Source organism: Paramisgurnus dabryanus, chromosome 2 (genome assembly GCF_030506205.2).
Source record: "Paramisgurnus dabryanus chromosome 2, PD_genome_1.1, whole genome shotgun sequence".
NCBI lineage: Eukaryota > Metazoa > Chordata > Actinopteri > Cypriniformes > Cobitidae > Paramisgurnus > Paramisgurnus dabryanus.
In genome coordinates, this window is record NC_133338.1 from 10,223,787 (window position 1) to 10,238,440 (window position 14,654).

The following is a 14,654-nucleotide window of genomic DNA, read 5'->3' on the forward strand; positions in this document are numbered from 1 at the left end:
TGAGGGTTGGCAACATGGCACGCTAGAAGTGACAAGGAAACAACGTGAGGTTACACTTGCAAGACCAGACTTCTTACGTGAGACTGGAATTATTATTAAAATTGGTAGCCTGCAAGAAGCTTGCCATACAAATTGCATGTATGCTCATTTGCAGTGAAAAGAATAAAAATAAAAGAAGCCCTTTTCTGAACCAAAGCCATCCTTGCTGATAATATTGTTTGTACCTTCATAACTCCTCTCTGAACCTCCAACTGCCTGTATGTTGCTTTCTCATTGGCTGTAGGTCATCGCCGATGTTATTTTCAGTCAGAACACATTTTGAATCGCTGACAGGTCCAGCATGCCAGATATGTCGGCCATTCTCTTAGAATGCATGTTTGATAATTCACACTGTGTGCTCTCAAAACTGTAGGCGAGTCAAAATCAGGGCTAAAATCGTGCAGTCTAAACATAGCATAATAGTGTTTGAATAGACTCCACCCACAGGAATAAGTGAGTCGGCTCAAACGGCTCAGGCTAAGCTAAGCTGCTGTGGAATCACAACACACTAAACAAGATACACAATCAGCACTCGTTACGTTTTTCTGAAGGAGGGACCTCATAGAACAAGAAAGACATCAGCCTGTTTTCAGGACAGTGAAAACACCGCTATACAGATAAGTAAGTTGTCTAAAACACAATACGTTTTTTACACGTGAAACATGAACACTTGTTATATTGCGCACTGTTAACACAATCAAAGCTTCAAAAATACAGGAAGAATGGGACCTTTAACTTCTACTATACACTATATTCACATTTCCCCACATTTTTTTTTTTTAAACTAGTACCAATCTAATCTAGTAGTACTATACTGATAACAATTCAGTGGTAGTGATAGACTCACCTCATTGCTTCCGTAGACACACTAGTTTGTTGACCCTGTTTCCATGGTGGCCCTCCTCCTGTCAGTCAAACAATAGACCTAGACTCACACAGTTTTCTGCCTCTGTGGAGCAAAATAATATATTTCATCTGCATTGAGGTAGTTAAAAAATAACATTGACCACCTTTCTTAAACATGATCACCATTTCTTTTACTTTTAAATCATTTGAATCACCTTTTGGGGCTTTTCATGTTACTGTATGGTCATTCTTAACCATCAGTAAACTGTAAATCCTGTTTTTATATTTTACAACCTTTACCCTGTGTTAACAGTGTTAACAATGATTTACACTGCAAAACCTGGGTTAACGTTCTTATTTGAATATTGATGAGGTCAAAATGACATAAAAATTATGACAAATTCGAAATGGCTGCTTAAAATCTCAAATGTTCAAGACAAATGTAAATTTACTTCAGTTTCCCTGCTGAAAAAACCAGCTAAAACCAGCTTAAGCTGGTCAAGCTGGTTTTAGCTGGTCTCCCAGCCTGGATGTTTCATGCTGGTTTAAGAGGGGTTTTGGTGACTTTTTTTAGCTGGTCAGGCTGGTTTTAGCTGGTCAGGCTGGTCTTAGCTGGTCAGGATGGCTGGTCTTAGTTGGTCAGGCTGGTTTTAGCTGGTCAGGCTGGTTTTAGCTGGTCAGGCTGGTTTAAGCTGGTCTTAGCTGGTTTAAGCTGGCCAGGCTGCTTTAAGCTGGTCTTAGCTGGTCGGGTGGCTGGTCTTAGCTAGTCAGGCTGGTTTAAGCTGGTCAAGCTGGTTTAAGATGGACAGACTGGTTTAAGCTGGTCAGGCTGGTCTTAACTGGCCAGGCTGGTTTTAGCTGGTCTTAGTTGGCCAGGCTGGTTTTAGCTGGTTTAAGCTGGTCTTAGCTGGCCAGGCTGGTTTTAGCTGGTTTAGGCTGGTCTTAGATTCTCGGCCGGCATTTCAACGTTGAATCAACGTCAGGGACCAACGTTGCATCAATGTTGAATTACCTTTTGGTTTTGCAAAAGTGGATCAAAGTTGACTTCACAACGTTGTTTCAATGTTGATTTCACAACATTTCAATGTTGTTTCAACATCACACTTTCAACAAAGGTGAATCAAGGTTGATATCGCGACGCAGTTTTAACACACTTTTTAACACTAAATATAGATTTTTACTTTACATTTTAATACTCACCAAATGATTTGCTGTACATATCATGTTTTTAGTGTAATTATTACAAGAATGCAACTTGCTGCTCATTACCAACAGTACAACCCCATCCATAAAACTAAACACCTAAAGTAGGTAAAGTTTGTGAATGATGGCATGTGCCTACCCTTTCTAAATAAACATAAAAGCAGCTGTTAAAATTGATCTTTTATAGATAAAAACAAATTCTTTCAAACAGTTAGGTTTCCAGTTAGTAGTGCAGAAGTGGAATATTCCAAATACAGAATAAAAACATAAAATATGAAAACAAAATAATATTTTAAAGTAATTTTATTCATCTGAATAGAAAAAAATATTCTAGGAAAACTGCAAATATGAATTTTGTTGTAGGTTTAGCTCACAGTCTTCTTATGGCCACCAACACCCTTCCATTCTGGCTCATACTGTACTTAAAATCTGATGACAGCATCTAAAGAGGAAACAAAAGTCATTTTCAAAAAATTATGCATTTTTAGCCCATGTATAAAAAAAATCTTGTTATTGCACATCAGGGTGTGTGTGTGTTCTTTAATAGTCTGTCTAGAAACATAGCATAGCCATCTGATGAAGGAAGAAAGCTGTTGTGTTTACAAAGATGACAATAAGCCTCAATCAAGATCACCTACAGTGCATTCAGAAAGTATTCGGGGTAGACCCCTTTCACATTTAAATTTTAAGGTGGTTGCATGATACTGTAATTGTTTAGATATTTTCCTCATAAATCTACAAAACATACCCCATGACAAAGTAAAAACTGAATTTTAGAAACTTCTGCAAATGTATGAAAAAAGAAAACTGCAATATTATATTTACATTACACATATTCAGATCATTTGCATCAATATCTGCAATTTAGCTCAGCTGCCTCCAATTTCTCTTGATGGTTGCTGATGGGTTCGCATAAAGACATGAAGATATTTTAAGGAATGTCTGTAACCAAACTGACCGGAAAGCACCATTGACTTCCATAATAGGCTAAAAGAATACTATAGAAGTGAATGGTGCTTCTGATCGCTTTGGTTACAAATGAATCCAGGAGTTGCAAAGATTGCTACTTCAAAAGGTGCTTCAACTAAGTACTGAGTAAAGGGTCGGAATACTTGGGTCATATCAATATTAAACCCCCCCCCCCCCCCCCCCAAAGAGATGCTGAACAGAGCAAATATTGACTAATTGCTTTACGTGTGGGTCAAACAGCCTTTTGTGCAGTCACTTACCAATAAAAGCTAAGATGGACTCCAGACCTTCTGGACTGTCTGTGAGAGACTTCAAACTTGCCCAGACCAACAAGGCATCTTGTTAGCAGACATCCCGACCTGATAAAAAAAAATTGATTAGGAGATGTTCTGGTCCTATTTTTAATATATGTTTTACAAACTTACCACAGGTGATCTGGCAAAGCAAAGACTTCCCAAATCTCCTCTTCAGGCTCATCTTAGCTATCATTGCATTTGATAAAGTTCAGAAAAAGAAAAACATATTTCATTAGTATACAATCATAAATGTAATGTTTTGGTTAGAAATACAAAAAACTGTGGCCCAAGTACAACTTTGAAAGAAATAAAGAATGTTTAAATTTTTTGTCATGGTACACTGTCACTTCATTACTTTTTGAGTGGTACAGATTTGGGCATCTGGAAAGACAAATGACTTCACCTCTGTGTATTTTATCACACTTCTTCAAATTGCATGGTAATCTGCCTCCAATATAAAACACATAATAAAATAAAAAACAAGTCATGGCCCCTTTTCAAAAGAAAATATAAATTGTGAAATACAAAACACTGCATCTTAGTTATTATGATTAGTAGAATTTGATCTGAATACAAAACAAATACTAAATGCATTGTAATGTTGTAGGGGAGATGCTTCAAAAAAAAAAATAGTAAATTATTGATTTCTATTACAAAATGCTAGCTTGGTGGTGCTTTACAATGGTGGGTGGTAGCTCATGGACATAGCCATCATTTAAAAAATTATGATTAAAACCATAATACATAAAGATGCTGTTATGTACACCACCACAAAGACCAATTTTATATGTCAATATGAAGCCTCTCTAAAACCTGCATCAACATCCACTCTGAACTATGAATTAACTTGTGTCTTTGTCTATTGAAAACAAAGGGTTTGAAATATGTAAGCCTACATACTGTAGAAGGAATAGTGACATACAAAAGAAATGAATTGCTGTGCTGAACAATAATTGTTGTATCCTAAATTATTTTCTTATATTTTCCTAATGACAATGAGAAACCAGATATGCACTTTTTGAGCAATTATGTTTTGGATGCAAATATAAACACAAAGTAATACTTACTCTTCAGCCAATGGAAAACATCAAAACACAACAAGAAAATGACCTGTAAAGAAAAGTGAACATAAATATACAATAGTTATTAACTTAATCCAGAATTGATGGCTTCTGTTTAAATTCTTAACCGTTTTAACAGGCTACTGTAAACTGTGTGCCCGTACTGTAAGTTAAATAACCTTACATTTACGCGTCAAACCCTACATTGAAATAACTTGCGTTATAATTATCTAAACAATGTCAAATAAATTTGAAGAACGAGGATAACACATTTTTATAGAAGGTAAAGACAAATAAAAGATCTGCATACATTAGCTCAGATGCGTCACGAGCTCAGTCAAACCACTGCATCAACAGTCAACATTAAAGTTCAGAATATTTTAGTCATATCGAATTAACTGTTACTAAAAACAAAATAAACATAACTGTGAACTGATTTTAATGACTTAACCAGGAATTAATAAAAACTTACCTTAGAATTTGCCATAGAAATGAAAACTGTCGTCGGAGGTAAACGGTTAAAATCCACTTTGAACTCACGAGGACGGAGGCGCGCGCCCGCAAATACGTGTGCTCGACTTCTTGCTGCGCTGACAGGTTGATAACGTCAATGTACCGCGAGAGTGTAATTTCTTGACTCGCTCTCGCGATACATTGACGTCATCAACGTATGATGTCTGTTCTCGCAGCGCTGCATGAAGTCGAACATGACTAATAACCATAGCTAATAACACATAACAAAAGACAACATGTTAAAAAAACAATAAAGATGGTAAAAAAAGATGTCCCACGTCCAGACTGAACTGAAAGTTAGAACTTGTTTAACAATAAATATTTCTTGTATTAAAATAAACAGAAATATTGTGCTTTTAAAACAGCTTTTTAGATCTTCACCCGGGGGTGGGTTCAATTATTTTATAAGCATGCCTGCACATTTTGTTCTAAATGGACAGAGATTTATAAAAACAAAAAAACAAAATGGTTTTATTATAATAAAAGTGTAGTAACTAGTTTTTGATTTAACAACAAACATCAAAAGAAAATTATCTGCTAAGATAATAACAACCAATGATAATTTGGGGGCCCATTTGGGATGTGGTGTGAGTTTGCCCTGCCCACACTGTCCCACAGTATACCCCACAGTGGGCCCGCATGGGCATGGTTTGCTTACAAAAGGCTGAGGGAGCTGTCTGTGGCACCGTAAAGAAAGCCGATAAAAGGTTGGATGTTATTATATTATTAATGGTATTCTTAAAATGTATATTTGAAAAGTTATATTTTAGACATTGTGATGAAAATTTAATAAAAATAAAACAACCATAATAATACTTACAAAAAAATTATCCAGCCTAATCCATCTCCTGAATTCATATGGAAATCACATGCCCCACCAGTGTTAAAATCAATCAAATAGTATACATAAAATATAAGTATTTTCATTAAATGAGTTTTTAAATTTTTATCTAAAGGATTCACAAATTAAAATGTCATAATACAATCGTTTACCATTCACCGTACTGGCATCATTTTAACCAAATTTCAAAGTTGATTTTTAAGCATTGTATTAACCTTTTGCAATCGTTTACCATTCACCGTTGTTTCAACATTGTCTCAATGTTGAAAAACAACTGAGGTTATTTCAACCAAATTTCAACGTTGAAGATTGGTCATGCCTGCTTGGTGGTCCGGCTGGCTTGTCTTAGCTGGTTTAAGCTGGCCAGGCTAGGAGACCAGCTTGACCAGCCAGGCTGGGAGACCAGCTTGACCAGCCTGCCCAGATGGGAGACCAGCTTGACCAGCCTGGCCAGCCTGGGAGACCAGCTTGAACAGCCATAGTACCAGCCTGGCCAGGCTGGGAGACCAGCCTGGCCAGCCTGGGGAACCACCTTGACCAGGCTGGGAGACCAGCTTGACCAGCCATAATACTAACCTGGCCAGGCTGGGAGACCTGCTTGACCAGCCTGGGAGACCAGCTTGACCATCCTGGCCAGCCTGGGAGACCAGCTTGACCAGCCTGGCCAGCCTGGGAGACCACCTTGACCAGGCTGGGAGACCAGCTAAAACCAGCTATTTCCATCTTAAACCAGCTAAAACCAGCCAACCAGCTTAGGCTGGTTTAAGCTGGTTTTTTCAGCAGGGTTGACACTACAAACCCTGCTGAAATAAAAACAATGAAAAACCAATAGAATTTCTTGATGGTTTCTCTAAATAGTTTCTATTAAAATGCTATTAGGATCCATTAGCTTTTAGTGCTAAAACTATTACAACTTCTTTGAGGGAAGGAAAATATTTAAGGATTTAATTGTCCCACCAAAAGAAACCAACAAATTGCTGTTATTCTTGCACTGGATAATTTCACACTAGGCACAATGACGCTTGTGATTTGCTCCCCATTACAAAGTGCAGACCCATTAGTTCTGAGCTTTAGATCAGCCGCAGTTGTTACTCAAAACAATTAAAAACAGTGATAACCTCTTTTTAAGTTGCAATTAAATTTAAATGAAAAACTGATTTGTTTTGGAATATTGTGGCATTTAAAGAGCACCTATTTAGTTGCTAAAAAACAATGTTATTTTGTGTTTTTGGTATAATACAATGTTTGCTTGGTTTATGGTAAAAAAAAAACATAATTTTCCACATACTGTACATTTTTGTTGCCTGCCTCCCACAAACGCTCTGATTTTGTACAAAGCTCACCAATTTGAAAAGTGCAGTGTCCCCAATTGGCCAGCTTACCAGTACATTGTGATTGGCATAAATACCTCGCAGGCGAATTATTATAATGACTGTCATGTCCACGTGGAAGTAAACTTTTGCCTACAATCCGTGGGTCTGTTGTAGTCTAAGAAAAGAAATTTAAGTTGGAAACGATAACTTACGTCAGTGGCGAAGCTACGGGTGGGCCTGGCCGGGCCTGGGCCCGCCCACTTTGAGTTGTGGCCCACCCAATCAGAAGGCCATTTTCCAGAGAAATGTGTAAATAATTTAACAAAAATAAATACTAGTACTACGAATATGCGTCTTATCACCCTATAATTTCATATATGTAATACAATTATAAATATAATTAAAATAAAAAATTTAAGTGCAAGTTTGCATGTTCAGTCAGTTTCGCAGTTTTCTTTTACCCTATTGGTGCACACGCTTGTCAACATGAAACGTTGAATATGATTCGTCAGTCATTGTTAGTTCCGCCTACGCGCGATTGAACTGAATTTGAAAACAGCGAGTCGCAAATCATCAAGTTTAACAACCTTTCCACGATGACATCTGCTTATGCCTGTTTACTTTTGGAGACGGAGACTATTACATCACTCATGGAAATGTTGGAATGAAACGAGCACGTATTACGTTGATAATGACTTCATGCTGTGTTGAAAGACTGTTCTTCACCACATATTGTATAAAAAACCGCTCGTAACGTTACGCTCATCGATGATAAATGCTCGTCTGAGAAATGTATTTCTGCTTTTCTTTGCGCGAAGGGACATTATGATCATATTGGACTTTGTTATTATGAACCAGAAGCCCCGTCTCAGACTACAGGACATGTAATGGTGAGTTTAGACATTTTCTTAATGTTTATAGTGGTGTCATTATTATTTACAGTTTATAGTCAGGAGTATTACTCCAATCAACTATTTAGGGGGCTGTATGATTTAATGTTGTTGGAATATTTACACTTAAATGACAACACATGCAATTTTGTATTGGGCCATGTTGTTTGATGGCCATTGTCTCATTAAATAACAATCTTTCGAACGAGTTCTTTAGTAAAATCACTACCCCTGAATCTGTCGTAGCCTATGACGCTTTCACGTCATGCATTTTGCTGAGGAGGAATGACATATTGTTCGGATCTACGTTCACGCAACGTAAATAACGTAAAAACTAATTCCGTTACTAATTCAGTTTATGTTGAGTTCTGTGTTTTCAAGTGGATTAATAATTTGGTGGGGCACTGCTCATAGACTGTATAAAACAGGCATAGCCCAACCTGCCCATATACTGTAGACAAGCTGGTTGGTGTTTTAAGTTGTTTTATAAATTTCCCCTTGAAACATTGTGCTGCCTGCATGGCATTAAGGTAACTTGGCTTAGGTAGCGTGCACCAAAGCTTTTAAACCCGACAGAAAACGCCTGGAGGACGCCAAATGCCAGCTGTTTTTTCAGCCAAGCGCTTTGGTTGCTGTGATACTTGAGCTGTGAGCCGGTTGGTTGTTGTGATATTAGTCCCGCCCTTTCACCCACTGTGATTAGACGGCTGTGTGAGAACTTACATTGACAAGCTAAGCTTTTCATCCAGAGTTGAATATTTTAAGACCACAGCGCGGAAAAAATGGACAAGCTGCTGGCTGTTTTGAAAAAAGCCGCACTTACATTGGGGAAAAAAATATACGCCGGCCATGGGCGTAACCACTCCCAATTTATGTACATTCTATGCTTTGCCCACCCTGTTTTATAAAGGCCCACCCACTTGAACATTTCTGGCTTCGCCACTGACTTACGTAATCGTTTCCTTTGGTGTGTAAGTGTGTGTTAGTACATGTTAAAGATCACAGCGATAAACAAATAGCAACATGACCCATGGTCGACGGCGGTGTGTGCAGCAGCCTCTTATTTTTCAATCACTGTCCAAAGAGACTCTTGGACATACAGATATGATTTAAACATAATTTAAAATGTTAGCGTCTATTTTTTGTGCCCATTCCCAATAAAAATAGGAATGTCGTGCTTTTAGCAAAATTAAGAAAATAAACATGATGCACTTTCTGTTCTCTCTTCCTTATTGAAGTCCTTTCAGAAAATGTACTATAACTTAACAAATACTTGTCAGACCAACAAAGATAAATGTCTACATAATGCATGGAATGTCTACTTTTAAATGATGTTTAAAAGTGAAATTGAAACCAAATAATCATATTTTGTATAAACTGTATTAGAAGGAGACGTCTTTCTTCTGTTATTTTATTAGCTGAAAAGAGCTGAGGAAATCCACATGCATAGCTCATGCCCCACAGTTAAGAGACAGTCAATGCTTCATCCAGTTTCTGCATCCAGTGCTGTGAATTAGTCAACTGAAACAGTGTAAAAGGTGGGTGATGCAACAGAACAACGACTTACACAGAATGGCTTCAGAAAAATAAAATACACCTTTTGGAGTGGCCAAGTACCAAATATGGTACAGTGGAAATAGACCTGTTTGCGTCTTAAGAGACAACTCATTGCCCGCTATGTCTTTCCCTTACACCAAGTCCGTGGGGACTGTATGCTATGGTGAAGACGTTCCAGAGGCAACATTTGTATGCTTTTCCCCCAATCGCTCTGCTAACAGTAGTTATAAAGAAGGAGTGCCATATTTAACCCCCACTTGGAAATGTGGAAATTGTGGGTATGGCCCCTGAAGGGGATCAGTTCATGAATCAGGGTCTCTGAGCTGAGGTTGTTGAGACCATTCTTAATATTAGAGCTCCCTCCACCAGGAAACTATATTTAAAGTGGAGAGTTCTTACTTTCTTGTGTAATGAGAGGCACATTAACCCAGTTAACTGCCCAGTGGCTTCAGTACTGGAGTTCCTGGAGTTTCTTAAAGGCGCTCTAAGTGAATTGACGCGTTTTAGACCATAAAACATTTTTTGTTACATACAGCAAACATCTCCTCACTATCTGCTTGCTGCCTGCCCGCTGATCAAACTGCAAAAAAACACGATCTCTGTAGACATCCCAGGCTTCACAAACGGCAATATCAACATATGGCGCTTTTCCATTGCATAGTACCCCACGGTTTAGTTTAGTTTGGGTCGGGTCAGCTTACTTTTGGGAGCTTTTCCATTGGGTGCAGTACGTAGTACCCGATACTTTTTTTCGTACCACCTCGGTTGGGGTTCCAAGCGACCCGAGCTGATACCAAACGTGACGCGAAAACACTGTAGGTCACTGATTGGTCTGAGAGAAGCGTCATCGTTATAATGTAAATATTAGCTTTAGCTTACTGCTAGCTTGCGCTGTCTCAAGCAAACATGTTGTTATCTGTGTTCTGCTATAAGTTTCCAAACACCCTTTTAGCGATGAAAAACATCCACAGGTTGAGAATCCGGGACACAATAACAGTTTATTCCAGACTTGCAGTTTGTGGCGGCACATTCGCGACGTGCACGTCTGCATTATAAATGCATAAATGCAACTTGAATGAGGCTCAGCGGAGCGACGTCGACTGACGCCACGGGTCGGGTGTTTGAACAGAAACTGTCATGTGAGACAGAGGTAGTTATAAACGCGATGTGCAAACATCTATTTGTGGTGGCCAATTTTAATTTTGTGGCAGACTGAGAAATAAATGAATGTATGGGAATGTACAACAACGCTCTCATGTGTATGATGTCACAGCAGTAGGCAGCGTAAATATAACGACACGCCTATAATCCCTCCCACTACGAAGTGATACTAAACTCGATGGAAAAGCTAACCACGCCAAAGTGAGGTGAGCTAACCCGACCCAAACTAAACTAAACCGTGGGGTACTATGCAATGGAAAAGCGCCAATAGTGGCCAAACCTAGCACCACAAAACAAAACAAAGTGTTCCAGCCAATAAACGACAAAAAGGATTTGGGGGTTGGGGGTTGGGCGCGTTCATAAAAGCACGGAAGGTATGTATGCTTTTAATGATAATTGACACAGGACTAAATGTTTAGGTTCCTTTCAAACCTACGTTTAAATTGTACCCGTTAAAATATTATTACTGCAGTTAAAGACTTTATTTTGATTATGGTGCCACGATCGTTGGATAATTTTGAAGTTTTTTTTTACAGAAGCCTGCAATTGCTTTTCATTTGCGATATCACAAAGTTGAACGCCTTTGCGTATTGACATTATTTGCGTGGTATATTTGCAAATGATTAATAAACTCTTATGACAGCAATGTTATCGCCCATGCGCTGGTTAAGAGATAACATTAGTACAAAAGTGGAAATGATTGATGTTATTTGAAGTTGGCTCTTAAGGACCAAATATCCGATTACGTAGCTATCATACACATTTTTTCAGGACCTTCTTGCGACCCGGTGGCAACTTGTTCACGACCCGGTGGTTAGGGACCACTACACTAGACGAATGCCCTAATAAATCAAACTTTAATTAATTTTTTAATTAACTAAAATATGTTTATAAACATGGGTGGGGGGGTAGATGTGGGGACCCACCCACTTTTTTTTTGCTTCCGACGCCCATGGATCAGACTACCATGATATCCAACTGTGTGCTCACCCAACAGATCTGATGATGTTTAGACAGATGTATTTTTATTATCATAAACCCCCCTTTGACCTGTGCTGGTTCTCGAATTCTCAATTCTGCTTCCATAGTATAATTATCAAAATATCACTTTAGGTTATATTATCAGTATATTGCTTGTGTCACACGGTAACGATTTCTAAGGGGCGGAACCAAAGATGGGGAAGATTGGTTCCGCCCGGAAGTGTTCCCACCCGGACGGAAGAGCGGAAACACCGGAACTTCCGGTAAACGCCGTGAGGCAAATCAAGCCCGATTAAAGGCAGGTATGCGTAATAAACGTAGCGGCTGGGGATTGGAGGATGTGTGTAAGAAGAGACACATATATAGATCTGCAGAAACACAAGTGAGCGCGGTTGATTTTGGGGCAGATGCAGTTCCGCCTAGTGCCTAGTTGATTCGGGGAAAGCTCCTTTCCGCCAAGGGCGGATTACAACACACACGCCTTCTGAAGAGTCCGTAGGCGCAGATGATCCGGGGATCGCTTTTGAAGCGAGCGGAAAGAGTGCGGGCCGTAAGAGACGAAAGGAAGGAGTTGTGCACGATTGTTAAAGGAGCACCAAACCAAAGAGAGTGTTGTGTGGTAGCAGTGTTGTGCCATTGTTGGGCGTACTGTCGAACCATTCTGGTGTGCAGAGTGAGGATCTGGGAGAGGTCTTCTGGATAAGGAAGCAGAGAAGGAAACAGAGCCAGAGTCTGAGTATACGATTCATATGAAGATATCGGAAACTAATTGATCTATGTACATCATTGATGTGTTTGAGTGTTGTTGAGGAACGACTCACCGTAAGTGCTGCTGGAGAAGACTGTAGAAGTGGATTGGAACACGGGCGAAGAGGATTTCATCTGCTCAAAAGGAGAAGGAAACAAAGGAGAACATCATTAACTATTGTGAGTACTCGGTGTCTTATACAGTGTGTTATTGTGGAGTTTGCCCTGCTCAACGTGCATTGTGAGCCTTCAGTGATTAGGTTAACGGCCCTACCACGGAGCAGAGTGGTGGGAGAGCCGGGAAGTAACGACCCAGGGAGAAGTAAGGGGCCGCAGCAGCGACGTTTATATTACTGGTCTGCACTTTACAACGCCAACCGGTCCCAGGAACAGTTCGAGGAAGACGGGGCTGTGACATTTTTCACGTAGAGTGTGAGGAGTGCTGTGGGTGAGTCTGTGCCTTTGCTGTGAGAGCCGCTTTGAATTAGTGCAGTGTGATGCGGTGTTTATATTGTCAGCAGCCCCCTTCACTGGACTCGCCGTGGGAGAACGAGAGGCTGTGGAAGCCGGTGAAATAACTTACAGTATATGCTGTGTGTGACCCCTGTATTGGAGCTCCAAGTATAACGCTTCTTCGATCATCCCTTGGATTTGGCCTGACTCAGTGGAACGGTGGTGAAGGACATTGATTTACTAGACTGCTGTGAGTAAAGAAAACCAAAAAGTAATTCCCATTGTTACAGCTATAAGCCTGCAGAAGGAGAGAGAGCCCGAGTCCAGCACCTGTGAAACATTTACCTGGCACACCGCTATGAGTCACCGGGGTGAGAGGAAAAGCTTCAGTTACTTGAGAGGGATCGGCTGTGGCCCCCAGCCAAGGGCCCAGAGCACCCTAGTGCCCTCCCTGCTACGAAGGCCCAGGGACTGAGATATTTTTTTTATATTTATCCCCCCCATCTACCATTTTAATATTTAATAAAAGCTGTTAAATTTTAATGCTTGTCTGTTTGGTCATTGGGGTGTTTTGGGACCTCCTCGAGGTGGAAATAGGAGGAGCGTGACCCGCGCCAGGGTTGGTCCGCTTCTCCAACCTGTTACACTTGGACTGAGATTACCTCTATAATAATTAAGCATTTTAAGGGGATGAGCTTGTTTAAATAACTAAGTTTGAGTGAATCTGTGTCAAGGCAGACTATACATTCTTACACTGGTAAATGGACTGCATTTATATAGCGCTTTCACAGACCACTTTGCCTCACATTCACCCATTCACACACCATTCAGCTCGTCAGGAGCAGCTGGAATTAGGTGTCTTGCATAAGGACACCTAAACACTTGGTCTGGTGGAGTCGAGGATTGAACCACCAACCTTCCGATTTGTAGACAACCTACATGAACCACTGCCGCTCAGAAACCTTCCGAAAGCCACGTCGTTCTTAAGTTATACCTTTAGCTGTATCTTATTATTAATAAGTGTTTCCTAAAACGTACTTAGTTAGAAGTACCATCTGTAAGTCATACTGTCGTAAGGTTGGTTTGGACCAATCTTAGCTATACCTTAGAACTTTAGTCCCCTGGCTGCATGTTAGAGGCTGCAAATCTGAAAATTTTGAATGCCATGGCAGCAAATTTAGCAGCTTTTAAAACTTGTTGGTCTGACTTTGTCGAGACAAACTCGACGGAGCTACCCTTAGCGCAAAAATTGAGCTCCTGGTGGCTCTCCATTTTTTTCTGGAGTGGTTAGGAATGGATATAAGCTGAGTAAAATATTAGTGTGTCGTGTGTTCACTCAGTCACAAACATCCTGCTCCTTCAAGCCACAGATTATATCTGTATGCCATTCACCAGGCACAAAGTCATAGGAGGGCATCAAAGCTTCCTTGTCATTGCTGAATGCTGATATGCCAAGTAAAAGGTCTTGTCAACGGGACACTTATCCCCATCACCAACCCATCAGCGTTTGACTAGGCCTTCATTTGTCTATGTAGCTACCAATGTCTAGGTGGTGGTGGACCACAGGGGTGGTTGCAAAGTGGCCTGGTAGTACACATGGTAGGACAGTTTTTTTGTGGGCCAATTGAGCACTGGTTCAAGACACAGAAAAAGGAGTGTTTGTGCAAAGCTTTTTTTAGGAGACAGTGGCTACCCTTTTAGAACATATCTTCTTAATCCAGTCAACAACCCCACCACGCAGGCAGAGGACAGGTACAACATTGCACACGTATGTAGTGGACCGC

General features: G+C 40.1%; 1 long non-coding RNA gene across 1 annotated transcript; it reads right to left on the minus strand.

Moving 5' to 3' along the window:
• Positions 1 to 2,255: 2,255 nt before the first annotated feature.
• On the minus strand, positions 2,256 to 5,212 carry LOC135783555 (uncharacterized). Its single transcript, XR_010545668.1, has 5 exons — positions 4,887 to 5,212; positions 4,421 to 4,463; positions 3,483 to 3,539; positions 3,318 to 3,416; positions 2,256 to 2,530 (listed from the first exon to the last, which is right to left on the minus strand). It is a non-coding gene; the product is annotated as an uncharacterized lncRNA (long non-coding RNA).
• Positions 5,213 to 14,654: the final 9,442 nt, after the last annotated feature.